Genomic DNA, 5,183 nt, shown 5'->3' on the forward strand with positions numbered 1-5,183 from the left:
AAATCAAAAATGGCTGTAATTTAGTATTTTTGATTGTCATGGGGTAGCAAATCTCTATACCAAAAATTCTCAATATTGGTCCACTTTAAGGGTGGTTCTCATATAAGGGTACCCCAAAAAATTCCGCATTTAAGGGAGCTTGGACACATTTTTCAACCAATATGGCTGTAATTTAGTATTTCGGATTCTTATAGGGTAGCAAATCATCCTACCAAAAATTATCAACATTGACCAACTTTAAAGGGCTGTCCCCATTGAACGGTACCTCGCACATTTCCGTATTTTAGGGAGCTTGGGCACGTTATTCAATCAACTGGGGTGTTATTTAATATTTTGGATTCTAGTTGGGTAGCGAATCCTAGTTGGGTAGCGAATCCAGAATACCAGAGATTTTCAATATTGGTCCACTTTAAAGGGTAGTTCCCATATAAGGGTACCCCACAAATTTCCGTATTTAAGGGAGCATGGACACATTTTTCAACTAAAATGGCTGTAATTCAGTATTCCGGATTTTTACAGGTTAGCAAATCAATCTACCAAAAATTATCAACAATATAATATAAATGTACCTCTGAAATTTCCGTATTTGAGGGAGCTTGAGCACGTTATTCAACCGAATATGCTGTAATGGACACATATTTCGGAGTAAGATCCATATAAGACCACTATTCCATTTTATTTCCAATAATTCCAAACATAGCATCCCTAATTTTTCTTGGGTATTTATTACCCCTGCCCTGATCATTGATGGATGGGTTGATGTCATTGATTACAGCAACAACAAAACATGTGTTTTTTGTTTATACAAAATTTCGAATATCTCCAAAATTTGAAAGCAGCTACAACAACAAATTGTTGATCTCTCCAAAAAAAGCTCTACATAAAAAGGGGAAATTCGGGGGAAATTGGAGGGTGAAAGTTTTGCATCTTGGAGAAAAACTATTTGATTTTCTATGTGTGAGTGTAACGATGTGTGTGGGAGTATTGGATAAAAATATATCATTAATTTTGTCATTGACATAATTATTTTGATATGTGGAGAGAGAGGGGTTGTAATTTTTCAGATATTTTTGGAATTTGAAAAACATTGATTTTTTCAATATTTTTTTCACTTCACTTTTTTATTGAATCGTTATTTTTATTAAGTTGTTGTTTTTATTATTTATTTCATTTATTTTACACTTAATTAAATTTTTTATAAATTATATATCTTTGTATCCCGCCGTAGGTCTTCTCGCTTTGACTCAATCACGCCAACTGCATTGCAACGGCATCAAAATGTTTTGTTGCCGTTTTTTTCTTACGAAAATAGCTGCCACCCCATATACGTCACATAATCAAGTACAAGTGTCCAACGCGGTATGTCCGTCCGTCGGCCTGTCTGGTTGGCTGCCTCTCTTTTGTGTGTGTGTCTCGAGATGTCGATATCATTTTTATTAGTTTTTGTTTTTGGTTTTAAACATCTCGACTAGTTAGTTGATGCGGCTGCTGATGTTGTTACCGGTGCGTCTGCTACTGACTGATATTACTTCATTTATCATAAGGCGGAAAAATCAGGGTCGTGGCGAGTAAAAAGGGGAAAATGATGAAAGAGGATCGGAATTTGAAGACCCTGAAAATATTTTTCTTAAAAAAATCCACGGCCGTTGATAGGTGCTAAAAATATTTATTATAAACTCCACCCCTACTGATAGACCCTAAAAATATTTTTTTATAAAATCCACCCTGATAGACCCTAAAAACTATGTTTAAAAAAATCTACGCCTGTATTTTTTTATAAAATTCATGCCTGTTGATTAACCACGCCTGTTGATTGACCAAAAAAAAAAAAATGGAGCTAGGGCTTCCAACTAAATATCGGACCTATTACAGATGCTCTACCATCATCACATTTGTAGATGCAAACCAACAGTCTTTTAAGGACTACTCCATTTTCCCGACTATCCGCCCAAATTCTTCATGAAAATTCCTGCTACGCCCCTGGACCCTAATATTATATTTTTGTGTGTGCTTTATTTTAAACCATGAATACGATCCTCGTCGATGTCTTCGTTTTTGTTGTTGTTTTTTTTTTTTTTTGTTAATCATCTCTACACAATCGATTGATGATCGATTTGCAAAATATGTCTGCCCCCGAATGATTTCGTTGTGGTACGATGCTGTTTGCAACTGCGTAGAAATATCCATTTCAGGGCGTGTGTTTTCTTCTTGTTGTTGCTGTGATTGTTGTAAACCCAAAAAAGGTAATTCATAAAATAGTTGACACAAACAAGCTTAACCGCAGCTACCAACGAATGGGTTATAATTTTAAAACTTATAAAAAATCCGCATTGAAATTTTTTTGTTTTTAAAAAATCCACGCCTTCTATAAACCCTAAAATTTTTTATTTTTAAAATCCACGTCAATTGTAGATCCATTATCGATAAAACAGTGTTATGGAAAACTCCTCTTTCGAGTTTTACCTCACACCCCAACCCATGTAATTCTTACTTACTTAGCTGTCTTGTGACAGAACTTTCGTTCCATAAGGTCTGAAGTCGTATTGGTATGCTCCAATAATGTCATTGACCTTTGGCTTAAGTCGTTCACACAGTACGCTGGATAGCACTTTATATGCGATGGAAGGGAGACTTATTCCTCTGTAGTTGGCATATGTCGTCTTGTCTCCTTTTTTGTGCACGGGACACAGGATGCCTAATCAGCTGGTGCATGCTCCTTACCAGCATCTGACCACCAGTCTTGAATAGTTTGGCTTGTAAACCATCGGCACCTGCTGCTTTATTATTCTTCAGCCGATTTATTGCTATTCTGACCTCATCTTGGCTAGGTGGTATACATTCTATACCGTCATCTATTATTGGTTCTGGGGTATCCTCTTCACTGCTACTATTTGATACCAAAATTTTTCAAAATGCTCCCTCCACATCCTCAGCACGCTGTCTGTATTTGTCACCAAGTTTCCTTCTTTATCTCTACAGGAGGCTGTGCCTGCACCAAAGCATTCGGTTTGGTGATTTACTCGTTGGTAAAATTTTCGGACTTCATTCTGACTCCTGTAAATCTTGATTTGCTCACGCTCACTTTTTTCTTGTTCTTTCTTCTTTTTTCTCCTTTTATCCCGATAATTCTCCATCACATTACGTGTTGCTACTGTCTGCAGGGTTGCCCTATGCGCTGCGTTTTTCATATCAGTGGCATTACGACACTCCTGATCCTACCACGAATTTCTTGATAGTGGCCTTTGGTACCCAAGTGTTGCTTTTCCTGTAGTTTGTAGGGAGTGGACAATTCTTTGCCATTGTGCTTCTATACTATTATCGGGACAAGAAGTGCTTTCGTCAAGCGGGTGGGTAAGTTGAGCGGAGTAGGCCTCTGCTACCTTATGTGTTTGCAGCTTTTCGACGTCGAGTTTCCGTGATGTGTTAGATCGCACCTCTGCTACAACATTAAGACGAGTGCGAACCTTGGCTGCTGCAAGGTAGTGGTCCGAATCGATATTCACTCCTCGTATCAATCGAACGTCTAATACACTGGACGAATGCCTTCCGTCTATCACAACATGGTCAATTTGATTTCTCTTTGCTTGATCAGGAGAAATCCAGGTGGCCTTGTCTATATCCAGATGCTTGAATCTGGTGCTGCTAACTACCATGTTTTTTGCTGCCGCAAAGTTAATCAACGTCATGCCGTTGTCGGATGTTTCTTCGTGGAGGCGGAATTTTCCGACAGTGGGACCAAAAATATTTTCCCTTCTAATTTTTGCATCAAAATTTTTCTAGCATAATTTTAATGTCATGTCCAGGGCAGCGGTCATATGCAGTTTCTAGGCGCTCGTAAAAAATGTCTTTGGTCTGTTCATCTTTGTCTTCCGTCGAAGCATGAGCGCAAATAAGACTGATGTAGACGAACTTCGCTTTTGTACGGATTATTCTCAAATGCTTGAATCTGGTGCTGCTAACTACTATGTTTTTTGCTTCCGCGAACTCAATCAACCTCATGCCCTTGTCGGATGTTTCTTCGTGGAGGCGGAATTTTCCGACAGTGGGACCAAAAATATTTTCCCTTCTAATTTTTGCATCAAAATTTTTCTAGCATAATTTTAATGTCATGTCCAGGGCAGCGGTCATATGCAGTTTCTAGGCGCTCGTAAAAAATGTCTTTGGTCTGTTCATCTTTGTCTTCCGTCGTAGCATGAGCGCAAATAAGACTGATGTAGACGAACTTCGCTTTTGTACGGATTATAGCAATTCGCTCATCTACTGGAGTGAATCTGGAGACGAGGTCTTTTATTCTCCTATTAAACATAAATCCGCAGCCAAATTCACGTCTCGTTTCATGGCAGCTATAATACAGGGTGTATCATCTGATTTACTTACGCCCGTCCCTTTCCATCGTATTTCCTGTAAAGCAATAATATCGGCTTTGTACTTCTCGAGTACATCCGCCAAGGCGAAAACTGCGCCTGTTCTGTACAACGCATGGTAGATATACAAGGTAGCCGCATCGGCGAATTTCTACAACAAACATCGGTTGTTGTATTTTGATATGTCAAAAATATTTTGCAAAAACAAACAGATTGACAACATTTTTAAACACAAATTCTTGTAGAAAATGTTAATAAAAGTAGTGCCAAAAAAGCTCTTCGAAATTCGGAGATTTTCATTTATAATGTTGTTTTTTAATTTTTTGGTTCAACATTACAACAACATTTTTGACATTTATTTGTCCAACAGCTGGGCCGATGCGGCTACCTTATTAAATATACCTTGGTACAACGTGCGCACATTCCAAGTGCAGATTCGCAGATCCACACGTTCTATAAACCCTAAACATTTTTGTTTTTAAATCCTTTCGCTTTATATTTTCTTTTATCGATAAAAACTGTGTTATCGAAAAATCCTCTATCAAGTGTTAGCTCACACCCCTACCCTAGTGATTCTGAAACTGTATAGAAATATTGTTGTCTTGGCTACAATAATTAAATGTAGCCCAGCCACAAACCTTAGCCACACACACCTTCAATAGATGGGGCTACCCTCCATTGTCCAAAGGCGACAAAACCACCAGTAAGGCAGTATTTCGATATGAGCTGAGAGTAATGGACCACTTGAACCTTGGGGAATTTTGAATTAACAGTTTTGTTGTTGTTGGTTTCTTACCTTAGAAAAAGATTTCCCCTTGA

The sequence above is a fragment of the Musca vetustissima genome, unplaced genomic scaffold (assembly GCF_032173495.1).
Source record: "Musca vetustissima isolate MV318-11 ecotype Yass unplaced genomic scaffold, APGP_CSIRO_Mvet_v1 utg8833, whole genome shotgun sequence".
Taxonomy (NCBI): Eukaryota; Metazoa; Arthropoda; class Insecta; order Diptera; family Muscidae; genus Musca; species Musca vetustissima.